General features: G+C 37.4%; 1 pseudogene; it reads left to right on the top strand.

The window, feature by feature from the left end:
- The first annotated feature begins 10,689 nt into the window (after positions 1 to 10,689).
- Positions 10,690 to 13,215, top strand: LOC112528456 (annotated as a pseudogene).

The following is a 13,215-nucleotide window of genomic DNA, read 5'->3' as shown; positions in this document are numbered from 1 at the left end:
AGATTTCCAATTTTAAAGCAAATGGCTCCCTATCCGTTTCGCATACAAAGAAACGTTGTGATTGTCTGTTTTGCGGTTCATAATTTTATACGAAAATGCAATTTGCATGATCAGTTATTCATGGATTACGACAACGACCTCTTGTTTATTGCCGAGGGACAAGAAGGAATCGAGGGAGGCGATGAAGATGACATGGATGGAATGCCTTTTTGCACTCAAAACAATCAATATATGACTAATTTACGTGACCAGATTGCGAATCAATTAATGTTAAATCCGTCAAATTAAGAATTGTTAAAAACTATTATGTTGGAATTTGGATTGTTATGTTATTGTTTATTCATGAATTTGAAAAATTATGTTTGGTTGGACTAATATGAAATCTTGTTTCGAACTAATAATGTTACATTTGTTTGGATTAATATGAAATATGTAGTTATTTTTGTAAAATTATTGTTTCATTCAGATATCAGCCAAACAGGTTTATTTCATTCAGTACTAAATCATTCAGAGGGTTAAAATGGTAATTTTACTGTCATTCAGAGAACAGTTACCAAACAACATTATTTCATTCAGCACTTAACCATTCTGACCCTCTTAACCATTCTGACCTCTTGACTATTCTGCACTAAATCATTCAGCAACTGCCAAACAGCCCCTTAATCTTCTCAAATTTGAAAACATAATGTAAAAGTTTAAAATAGTGTTAATCATCCCAAATTCGAAAACATCAAATAAAAGTTTAAAATGGTGTTAATCTTCCCAAATTCGAAAACATAATATAAAAGTTTAAAATGATGTTAAAAAACATTAAGGGGCTGTTTGTTTGGCTCTTAATGGTGACATTAAGAGCCAACCTCTTAATCGGTAAGAGGTAAGGTCTGTTTGGMAAAAAAAAAAAACAACCCTCTTAATGGTTACAATAACCTCTTAACCATTTTGCATCCATAGCTTCACTAAACCATTCAGATTGCATTTGTTCCCTTTTTACCCCTCCACACCACTCTTCCAGCCGTCCCATTCTCTCTTAACGTCGCCTTCACAAGTCTCGTCCCCTTCCCCAGGTCGGCCGGTTGTCACCTCCCGAGTCTTCGGCGCCGGTGACCACCACCGTCTCCATCGTCGGTCGCCTTCCACAGCTTCGCCGCTCGCCTCCATCAGGTATCTTCCGTCTCCAAATCTTTCATCTATCTTCTGTTTTGGATGAAGAAATCGCCGGTTGTCACCTCCCGAGTCTCCATCGCCGGTGACCACCACCGTCTCCATCGCCTGTGACCACCACCGTCTCCATCGTCGGTCGCCTTCCACAGCTTCGCCGCTCGCCTCCATCAGGTATCTTCTGTCTCCAAATCTTTCATCTATCTTCTGTTTTGGATGAAGAAATAGCCGGTCGCCTGTAGCCGGTATGCACCACAGTAGCTTCACTTGAACACAATAGGGTATATTTGGATGATTTTGGTTCTATTTCTTAACAGTAGGAACGCTAGAAATCGCTGGTCGCCGGTCGCCGGTATGCTTAACAGTAGCTTCACTTGAACACAATAGGGTATATTTGGATGATTTTGGTTCTATCGCCGGTCGCTGGTGTAAAGTATTTTATGTTGTATGGACTCTTTTGTGAATTGGATAACCTTAATTTGATTAGAATGGAACTCCTTTGTCTCGAGGGTTAAAATGGTAATTTGTTGTCATTCAGAGAACACTTACCAAACAACATTATTTCACTCAGCACTTAACCATTCTGCCCCTCTTAACCATTCTGACCACTTAACCATTCTGCACTAAACCATTCAACAACCGCCAAACAGCCCCTAACATGAGATCACATGGAAAACCAACCTATTTACATTGTTTTACATAGTGACACTTGAAAATCAAAAAAATCCACTTTGTGACCCCAAATGATATCATTTTATATACCAAAAGTATATCATGGGATGTTTTTGATGATGAAACAAATTATTGATACTACATAAAAATGTTCTAGTAGATAATATTAATTTAGAAATGAATTGATTTTGCGTCCAGAAATACTCGGAAAAACGGTTTTATATGAATTCAGTGTTATTTCTGATGATAAAAACAATATATTGAAAAAATATCGTACTTATCGAGGGCCCCTTTTTTACATCTCGCCCAGGGCCTAAAAATGTTAGGAACGGGCCTGACTATTGGACACCGCCAACCACCGCCAACCACCTCCACAACCGTCCTATACCACTACCACCTCCTCCAAAACTATCACCTTTACCTCCATATCCAATATCCACCATCTCCACATTTTCCACCACTACTAACGTTAACAACTGCCCATCTCTGCCTCCACCACCACCACCACTACCACTATTCGCGGCTACCTCCACCTACTTATCACCGTCCATCACCACTTCTACCTCCACCACATAGACCACCACCACCGTCCACCATTTACAGGTCCATAACCACCATTGATCATCGATTGCCACCATTTCTACCGCTACCACTATCATCACCACCTCTGCCTCTACCACAATTATTATCTCCTCTTCCACCACCATTAATTTATAACCACCATATAAAATCATTAAACAAAATTTAGGGGAAACGTGTCCAGACCTAGTCATGCCAAACATGAGACAGACAACTTGCCATGTCATGTTCTTTTGTCCTATCCAGTCCTTTCTTGTTCAATAATGTATTGTCCAGTCTAGTTCAATGATGTATTATCCAGTCTAGTTCAATATCGTTTGCATACCAAACATTACTTTGAGAGTCATACCTACTAGTCAAAAAACCTAAGAACCTCGTGGACAGTTAGAAATTTCATGCGTCGACCAAATTAATTTAGATATAAAAAAGTCCTACTCTTGGTTAATCTCTGAATATTTACATGTCAAGTTTTAATGTTGTTTGCTTTAAAAGTTTACCACATGTACATAAAAAAGAAATTAGAGATGTTAATGCTTCTCTATAATCATATTTATATACAAGATTTATCTTATTGTATATATCAAATGTTTTTGTATGCAGAAATAGCTATATCATTACTGTCACCTGTACATATTCATTTTAAAACCAAATGGACAGACAAACATTCATAACCTAAGTTATAAGTTATTATCATAGTTCCTGACCAAATGCAAAACAAACATTTCTAACATCTTAGTTTGATGGTTGAAGTCCAATGAATTTAGGTGGATCAGATCCGATCCGATCCAATCAAATCCAAAGGATGATAGGATCGATTCTATTCATTGGATATTGTTATTGGTTATCCATCAGATCAGATTAGTTCATTGATATTTTGAGTTAATTCTCAACCAATTAATCTATCATTTCAACCAATTATTCATATATTACTTGATTTATTAAAAAAAACACTACCTATAAATAAAACAATATCGTAAGATGTTAATAATTATATATAGTTATTAACTGAATGATAGTTGGATGATAATCGGATGAGTACTATTGGATTGGATCGGTTCGGTTTTATTGATTCTGGATTACCATCCAAGAACCGATGATCCTAATTGGATGTTGAGATTTTGGATCCGATCCAATTATAGTCGATCATGTGTAATTGGATCGTGGGTTTAAATGGGATCAGTTGACTTTCTACACACACCTGGTTTGGTGTACACCATGGATTGATGGTATCTAATTGAATCGAATTCAAACCTCTAAGGAATCCTAAGGTGGCATTTGGCTCGCAAAATGTTATTGGATAAAATGGAATATGTCAAAGTAATTTGACTTTGAATAAATTAGAATAGAATGTTGTCCCACCTGTTTGTTTGTTTGACCGACATTGGAATGGAGTATGTTAAAGGATTGAATTTTTTCTGTATAATTAACAAAATGTACCTTCTGAATTGAAATGACATGTTCATAAATGATCAACATACCATTTTTTGAAAATTTTAAATTTTTTTCAAACTGAAAATACTTTAATAAAATAATCATTTAATATGTAAAACAATATAAAATACACAACATCCTTAATGCAACACAAATACATAAACAAACATAACAACAAAAGATTATTAATGCAAGAACAGAATTGAGCAGATAAAAAATCAAATTCTATGTTGTCATTATAAAGAAATCGAGCAGAAAAATAAAGTAGAAACATATGTTATTAGTAAAAACGAGCAGGAAAAAATGAGTGAATTTTGCAGGAAAAAACGAGTAGTAAAAATAAAGTAGAAAAATCTGTTATTAGTAAAAACGAGCAAAAAAACGAGTAAATCAAACGGGGAAAAACGAGCGGAAAAAACAATATGTATGGAGCAGAAATGGAAAGTTGAAAACGTAGTAGAGAGAAATCAAACATGGATAAACTATGAGAGAAATCGAACCTGGGAAGCGATGGTGCGGAAATAAAAAATCGATGCAATGGAGAAGGAGGCATGCAGCTATTTTATCATATTTGGGATTATTAAATTAGAACATTTCATTCCATTGAAGTACCACCTTATTGCCAAGGAATGTTTTGAATCCCTTATTACCTTATTGCCAAGGAATGTTTTGAATCCCTTATTTGTGGGATTCCATGGATTTTGAAGATTACTTCCCTGGGGAAAAAAATGAACCAAATGAAGGAATGAAATTTAGTCAACGGAATTCAACATTCTAATTTCATCATATTCCTCTAGAATATGCACACCAAACGCCACCCCCAAGGTTTGTTTGGTTTATAGGATTTGGTGGGATATGGTTGGATTTGGAACTGGATTTCATTCAAATCCCGTATTTGATTTAAAAGAAAATCCAAAAGTGAAATCCCATAAATATTGGAGTTAGAAATCTCATGAGGTAGTTGGACGAGATTTCATAGGATTTGTTAGTAAAAATGTTTTAAAATATATTAAAAACATTTGTTTTGTAATAATTAGTTACTAAAAGATAATTTAAATGTTTTTATAATTATTTATAAGAAATTATAAATTATGAATAAAAAATGTAATTCAATTTCGTTTCAAATCTTACAAAACAAACACACCAACGAGATTCCGAATTCTTTCACAAAATCCAATTCTCTCAAAAACATTATGGTAGACACCAAATGCCCCCTAAGGGGAACGTTTACCAGGTGTCAATACCTTACCAAGTGAGAATAGCAAGGACCGGTAAGATGCATAACAAGGATCAAAAATTTTACGTGGAAACTCGGTAAATTCTTAATGGTAAAAGACGTTTACCACCAATCTATTTTGAAAGCCGGCATTGTTACCTAATAATGTAAATGAGAGTGGTGACTCTTGTTAGTAAACACTTACCACTTAAGCATTTGATTAATGGCCACCAAGTTATCGGATGTTTGTCAAGACTTACAAAGGAGGTAGTAGAGTTGAAATGAAATGAAGTTTGGATTATGGTGAGTCGAGACGTGTTAAAATGGGAACCACATGAAAATTCCCAAGTGTGTATTTATGTTTCCTTTGCTTTACTACATACCATAACACTTCTATGCCATTTTTGCCCAGAAAGTTTCAGTTGCAGCACAAGTATAGCCCCATTCAAGTACCTTCTGTTGGAACTTAGTATGGTGTAGGAGAAGTTGTCCCACATAGGAATACATAGGAACCCCAATCATTGAGCATTAAATGAATCATTTAATTGCTTGGGCTTGGTGTGTGGTGTTCTTGGTGGGCTCTTGAGGTCTCGTGATTAATAGACGGAGATGGCTATACTCGATAACACTGGTTCGCACGACGGTTATTGGAGGTTACGGGCGATTACCGGTGGTTACGGCGGTTACTGTTGGTTATTGGCGGTTAACAAGAAGGGTATAAAAAACCTTCACTGCCTACGTTTTCAGTGTTCTCTCATTCGACCAACAGACACTGCGTTTAACGCGGGCCTCAATCGGATTTCTAGAACAATCAGTGGAATTACGAATCTACGACAGCAAATAAGGTCTACGATTACTACTTATTTTGTTTTCCGTGTGAAGATATTACTCAAATGTTGCAGTTTTCTGTTTTGTTCAATATATATACATGTCAATACATTATATGGTTGATCATTCCCTAACAATCTAAGACAAAAATTGTGTTAGGAGGGATGGATCAATCGAACATAATGAAAAATCACGTGGAGAAACTCGAGAAATTCAAGGGCTCGGATTTCCGTTGTTGGCAACAAAAGATGTTGTTTCACTTAACAACTCTTCGTGTTTCCAACGTCCTCACCGAGGACGAACCATCACCACCGATTGGTCAAGATGGTGCGCCACCCAGCCAAAGGCAAGTGGCTGACCATCAAAGGGAAATCGATGCATGGAGAACCAATGAATATAATTGCCGAAATTATATTTTGAATGCTCTTGACGATTCCTTGTATGACATCTACTCGACGTTTAGGACAACACGCGAAATTTGGGAGTCCTTGGACTCTAAATATAAAACTGAGGCTACGTGTTCCAAACGATTCGTAGTAGGCAAATTTCCGAATTATCGGATGGTTGACGGAAAACCGGTGATGAAGCAAGTTGAAGAATTGCAAGTACTATTCCACGAACTTGAAGTAGAAGGCATGGGCATAAATAGTAACTTCCTGGTTGGGTCAATAATCGACAAGCTTCCCCACACTTGGAAAAACTTCAAGCTTTACTTGAAGCACTTATTGGAGGATATTACCTTCGAGCAACTTGTTCTCAAGTTGCGAGTGGAGGAAGACAATCGATTAACCAAAAGGACCGATTACCTCACCTTCGAACCAAACGCCAACATGGTTGAAGGAAGCACTTCAAAGAAAAAGTTTCCGAAATTCAAAGAGAAACATCCAATGACCAAGAGGCCTTTCAATTCCGGGAAAGGTCCGATAGGTCCTAAAAGAAAGATTTTCAAAACAGTCATGCATTGTTGGGTTTGTGGGAAACCGGGTCATAGAGCCAAGGATTGTCGACATAGACGTGATCAGGGTGGTGCTGGTGGAAACGGAGGTGGAGGTGCCGGTGGGGAAAATTCTCAAGCTAACCTCACTCACTCTCCAAACCAATTCATTGGAGTCATTGAAGCACACATGGTGACCAACATGAAAGATTGGTGGGTCGACACTGGGGCAACCCGTCATATTTGCAAATCGAGAAGCTTGTTCGAGACATACCAAAAGGTGAAGGACGAGGAACCGATGTTCATGAGGAATGCATCTACCGCAATGATTGAAGGAAAGGGGAAGATCACGCTGAGGTTGACTTCCGGGTAGGATCTTGTTTTAAGTGAAGTCTTACATGTACCATCATTATCTAAGAATTTGATTTCTGGCCCTATTCTTAGCAAGAAATGGTTCAAACTTGTATTTGAATCGGACAAGTTTGTCATCACTAAAGGTGGTGCGTACGTTGGGAAGGGTTACCTCAATGAGGGACTCTTCAAACTCTCTATAAATACCATTGATGCCTCCAATGTAAATAATGAAAATAAGGCATGCACTAGCACTGTTTCGGTGTATATTGTTGATCCTTCTTTCCTTTGGCATACAAGATTAGGACATGTCAACTTTAAATCATTAGAAAGAATGATCAAACTTGACATGATTCATAAATGTACTAATGATAAATTATCTAAGTGTGAGGTTTGTGTAGAAGCTAAATACACAAATCACCCACATAGATCGGTAGAGAAGACAAATGAGATTCTTGGGTTGATTCATAGTGATTTATGTGACTATAAGGCAACTCCCACAAGAGGAGGAAAGAATTATTACATTTCCTTCATTGATGATTGTAGTAAGTTTCGCCATGTTTATCTTATACATACAAAAGATGAAGCCTTAAGCATGTTTAAGACATATAAGGCTGAAGTTGAAAACCAACTTGAAAAGAAAATCAAAATTCTAAGGTCGGATCATGGAGGAGAACATGAATCCAACGACTTTGCTGAATTTTGTGAAATTCATGGCATCATACATCAAACAACCGCTCCATACACTCCCCAGCAAAATGGAGTGGCTGAGCGGAAGAATAGAACATTGAAAAACATGATGAACTCAATGTTGATTACGTCCGGAGCTCCTCATCATTTATGGGGCAAGGCGTGTCTTACTGCAAACATGATCCTTAATAGGATCCCCTACAAGAAAAGTGATAAAACTCCATATGAGCTTTGGAAGGGAAGAAAACCATCCTACAAAAGGATGAAAGTGTGGGGTTGCCTTGCCAAGGTTCAAGTTCCTTTGCCAAAAAGGACTAAGCATAGACCTAAAACGATTGATTGTGTATATATTGGGCCAGCATTTAATAGTGTTGCATATAGGTTTTTAGTCTTCAAATCTAGTGTAGTTGACATAAGCAACAACACTGTCATTGAATCTGCTGAAGCGGAGTTCTTTGAAACGATCTTCCCGTATAAGGAAAAGGAGGGCACTGCCTCTAATCTTGGTAAACGACCAGTTGATGATACTCCCTCTCGCGTTGATACAAACAAGAGAGATCACTCAACGGCCATTGGAACCTCTAAGGTTCAAGAAGATTTAGAACCAAGGAGGAGCAAAAGGGGAAGAGTCGTCAAAGACTTTGGACCGGATTTTATGGCCTTTAATATTGAAGGAGAACCTCTCTCTTATAAGGCTGCCATGGAATCTTCCGAGGCACCTTACTGGGAAGAGGCCATCCAAAGTGAAATCGATTCCATTGTGCAAAATAACACATGGAAATTGGTCGATTTACCTCTAGGTCATAAGGTCATTGGCTATAAATGGATCTTCAAAAGAAAGTTGAGACCCGATGGCACTATAGAGAAATACAAAGCTCGACTAGTCGCCAAAGGTTATCAACAAAAGGAAGGTCAAGACTTCTTTGATACATACTCACCCGTTACAAGAATAACGTCTATAAGGACGTTGGTAGCAATAGTGCATATTCATAACTTGGAAATACACCAAATGGATGTGAAAACTGCTTTATTAAACGGTGAACTTGAAGAAGATATATATATATATATATATATATATATATATGCAACAACTGGAAGGTTTTGTTGTAAAAGGCCAAGAGAACAAAGTCTGTAAGTTAATTAAGTCTCTATATGGACTTAAACAAGCACCAAAGCTGTGGCATGAGAAATTTGATAACACCATGTTGTCAAATGGATTTCACATAAATGAATGCGATAAATGTGTATATGTGAAACAATACAAAAGTGCCTATGTCATCATATGCTTATATGTGGATGATATGCTTATCATGGGATCAAACTTGGATGTAATAAACCAAATCAAGAAGATGTTGCATTCCGCATTTGACATGAAGGATATGGGAATAGCATATATAATCCTTGGTGTAAAGATTCAAAGAAATCCACATGGTTACATTCTTAGCCAATCTCACTATATTGAGAAGGTGCTTCGAAAGTTTGGTCATTATGATGACAAACCGGTTGTCACTCCGTTTGATCCTTCAAGCCAATTAAAGAAGAATCTCAGAGACAGTGTGGCTCAGTTGGAATATACTCAAGTTCTTGGAAGCTTGATGTATATCATGAACTGCACACGACCGGATATAGCATATAGTATGAGTAGACTTAGTCGGTATTCACATAACCCAAGAAAAGACCATTGGTATGCACTAATAAAGGTGCTTCGATACTTGAAATACACAATGAGTTATGGGTTACACTATACAAAATATCCTCCCGTTATATAAGGGTATTGTGATGCAAATTGGATTTCCAACCATTCCGAAAGTAAATCCACAAGTGGATATGTGTTCACACTTGGTCGTGCAGCGGTATCATGGAAATCGTCTAAACAAACCGTGAATACCAAATCAACTATGGAAGCCGAATTTGTCGCTTTAGACAAAACCGCTGAAGAAGCCGAATGGCTTAAAAGCTTCCTTGAAGGTATTCCGTTGTGGCCTAAACCGGTGACTGCAATTAGTATCCATTGTGATAGTATGGCCGCTCTCACTAGAGCGAAGAATCAGATATACAATGGAATGTCCCGACACATACGAAGGCGCCACAACACGATAAAGGACTTGCTAAAAAATGGAATCATTTCCATCGACTACGTAAAATCAAAGGAGAATATTGTCGATCATTTGACAAAAGGCCTAAGTAGAGAGCAAGTATCCTACACATCGAGGGGAATGGGCTTAAAGCCAACACAATGAGACCTCCTCAGCAGCAACCTAACCTAGCAGAATTGGAGATCACATGGTCTAGGTTCAATAGGAAAACAAGTCGGGGACAACTCAAGTGATAATCAAACAAAGGTATGCCTATTCCTATGATGTTTCCTTTGTATTTTCCGTTGATGATACAGGGTTGAATATTATATTCTTAATAATGTTGATAGCTATTTTAATAGAATACTACGGAATATTCTAGATCGGCATTACCTATGTGAGACTGATGTGGGGTCGCATCCTTGAAGACGGATATGGCTACGTCTTCTAAAACTTACTAGGAACGGTTCAAGTCCAAAAGACACCTTTTCCGATGCATGTTCTAACTAGCTTGGTGATGGAACACTAAGTCCCAATAAATATTGCTTATTTTCTATTCAAATGTGGGGTATTATTGGGGTTTGAATAGAAAATGTGGGGTATTGATGGAACTTAGTATGGTGTAGGAGAAGTTGTCCCACATAGGAACACATAGGAACCCCAATCCTTGAGCATTAAATGAATCATTTAATTGCTTGGGCTTGGTGTGTGGTGTTCTTGGTGGGCTCTTGAGGTCTCGTGGTTGATAAAAAGAGATGGTTATGCTCGATAACACTGGTTCGTATGACGGTTATTGGAGGTTACGGGCGATTACTGGTGGTTACGGGCGGTTACAGGGGGTTACGGGCGGTTATTGGCGGTTACCGGCGGTTACGAGCGGTTACCGGCGGTTACGAGCGGTTACCGGCAGTTACGTGCGGTTACCGACGGTTACTGGCGGTTACGGCGGTTACTGTTGGTTATTGGCGGTTAACGAGAAGGGTATAAAAACCCTTCACTGCCTACGTTTTCAGTGTTCTCTCATTCGACCAACAGACACTGCGTTTAACGCAGGCCTCAATCGGATTTCTAGAACAATCAGTGGAATCACGAATCTATGACAGCAAGTAAGGTCTACGATTACTATTTATTTTGTTTTCCGTGTGAAGATATTATTCATATATTGCAGTTTTCTGTTTTTTTCAATATATACACATGTTAATACATTATATGGTTTATCATTCCCTAACACCTTCTTCAGAGTGTCACTGACAGAAGTCAATTTGGGTTGATCAATGTTATCTGTAATTCCAATCTTAACTTACCATTGTTGATTGGTTGCTGCACAAAACTGAGACTGATTCATTATTACTATACATACATGCGATTGCTCATGCCAAAATTGAGTAAAACTTATGCAACAATCAGTCGTCAACGAGCAACAACTACGATTATCGTTGTTCATAATTACTACTATGAGAAGTATAGATTATTCCATATATTGTTTTAGTGTTCTATATTTGAGTCCATTTTTGTAGTATGTTTGGTAATTTCTTTTAAACAACCCTAGAGATGGCTTATTGATCAATCTTTGAGGCCTATTGACCAATGTTGCATGACTTTTCACGTTCATTCTTCACCACGGTTACCAGTTCCTTTGATGTTCTTGCCTACTAGTCGAAAGACCTAAAGGCGATCAACCAAACAAATAGAGAAAATGGTTATCATGAGGAAAAAAACCGTTCTTTTCACAAACTTATAGAAACTTGTTGCGTCAACCAAATTAAATGAGATATAAAAAATGTATTTATGTTGTTTAATCTACCAATACTTGTATGTTAAGTTTCTTTTATTGTTTGCCTTAAAAGTCATGCCATCATATCAAAAGAAATTAACAATGCCAATACCTCTCTTTAATCATATTAAGCTACATATTTTTATCTTATTGTATATCAGATGTTTTTGTATGCCCATATACCTCTACACACACACACATATATATATATATATATATATATATAATCATTGGTAATCGCTTAAAATCAAAGTTAATTGATGTCTAAAATGCAAAACAAACATTTCTAACATGCTACTCGATTGCTTTTGTGGATCAACGAATAAAATCATCAAAATGTTTATACATATTCTCTTGACTCAAACCATCATATCATTTTGAATAGTAATAATTTTTTATCTTCCATTTACTCTATGTTAACTTGGAGCTCTCGATGTAGGAGCTATGGTGACATTAATCGTGATAATCTTGTGCTTTAGGATGACCCTCACATGGAGAACAAAGGCAAAGAATGATGTGAGTGAGGAGATCTTTCTAAAGAATCATGAATTCCTTGCTCCAATAAGGTACTCTTATTCTCTAGTCAAGAAGATGACCAACTCCTTCGAAGTCAAACTAGGTCAAGGTGGCTTTGGTTCTGTATATAAAGGAGCACTAAGCAATGGAGATTTAGTAGCAGTGAAGGTTTTAAGTGAACTGAAAGGTAAAGGTGAAGATTTCATTAATGAAGTTGCAAGTGTTGGCAGGAGTTCCCATATTAACATCGTTAGTCTTGTGGGATTTTGTTTGGAGGGTCGTCAAAGAGCTTTGATCTATGGATTCATGCCTAATGGATCCCTTGAGAGGTTCATATATGGTCAAGGTTCTTCAAGTAATAGCTACCTTGGGTGGGGAAAGTTGCAATAAATTGCTATTGGGATTGCTTGAGGCTTAGAATACTTACATAGTAGTTGTAATACATGGATCTTGCATTTTGACATAAAGTCGCATAATATTATGTTGGATCAAGATTTATGTCCTAAGACATCTGACTTTGGGCAATCTATGCTATTCACTGATAAAAGAAGCATCATATCCATATCTTGTATGAGAGGAACACTAGGGTATATTGTTCCTGAACTATTTTCTAGGAGTTTTGAGCAAGACTCCCACAAATCAAATGTTTATAGTTATGGAATGATGATTCTAGAAATGGTCGGAGGGAGGAAGAATGTCGAGGTTGAGGTTAATCATACAAGTGAGATATATTTTCCTCATTGGATATATAAAAAATGAATTACATGAAGAAGAACTTGGACTATATAGGATTATGAGCGATGAAGAAAATGAGATGGGAAGAAAGATGATTATCGTTGGCTTATGGTGCATACAAACTAATCCATTGATCCGACCAACAATCCCTAGGGCATTGGAAATGTCAGAGGGGCACTTATCATCGATGGAAATCCCTCCAAAACCTTACATGTCTTCTCCATCAAGGTTGATTTGTTCCTCATCTACACATTAA

The sequence above is a fragment of the Cynara cardunculus genome, assembly GCF_001531365.2.
Source record: "Cynara cardunculus var. scolymus isolate 2C chromosome LG 15, CcrdV1, whole genome shotgun sequence".
NCBI classification, from domain to species: Eukaryota; Viridiplantae; Streptophyta; class Magnoliopsida; order Asterales; family Asteraceae; genus Cynara; species Cynara cardunculus.
Note: the sequence above shows the minus strand (reverse complement) of the source record. Positions and strands in the feature narration are given on the sequence as shown.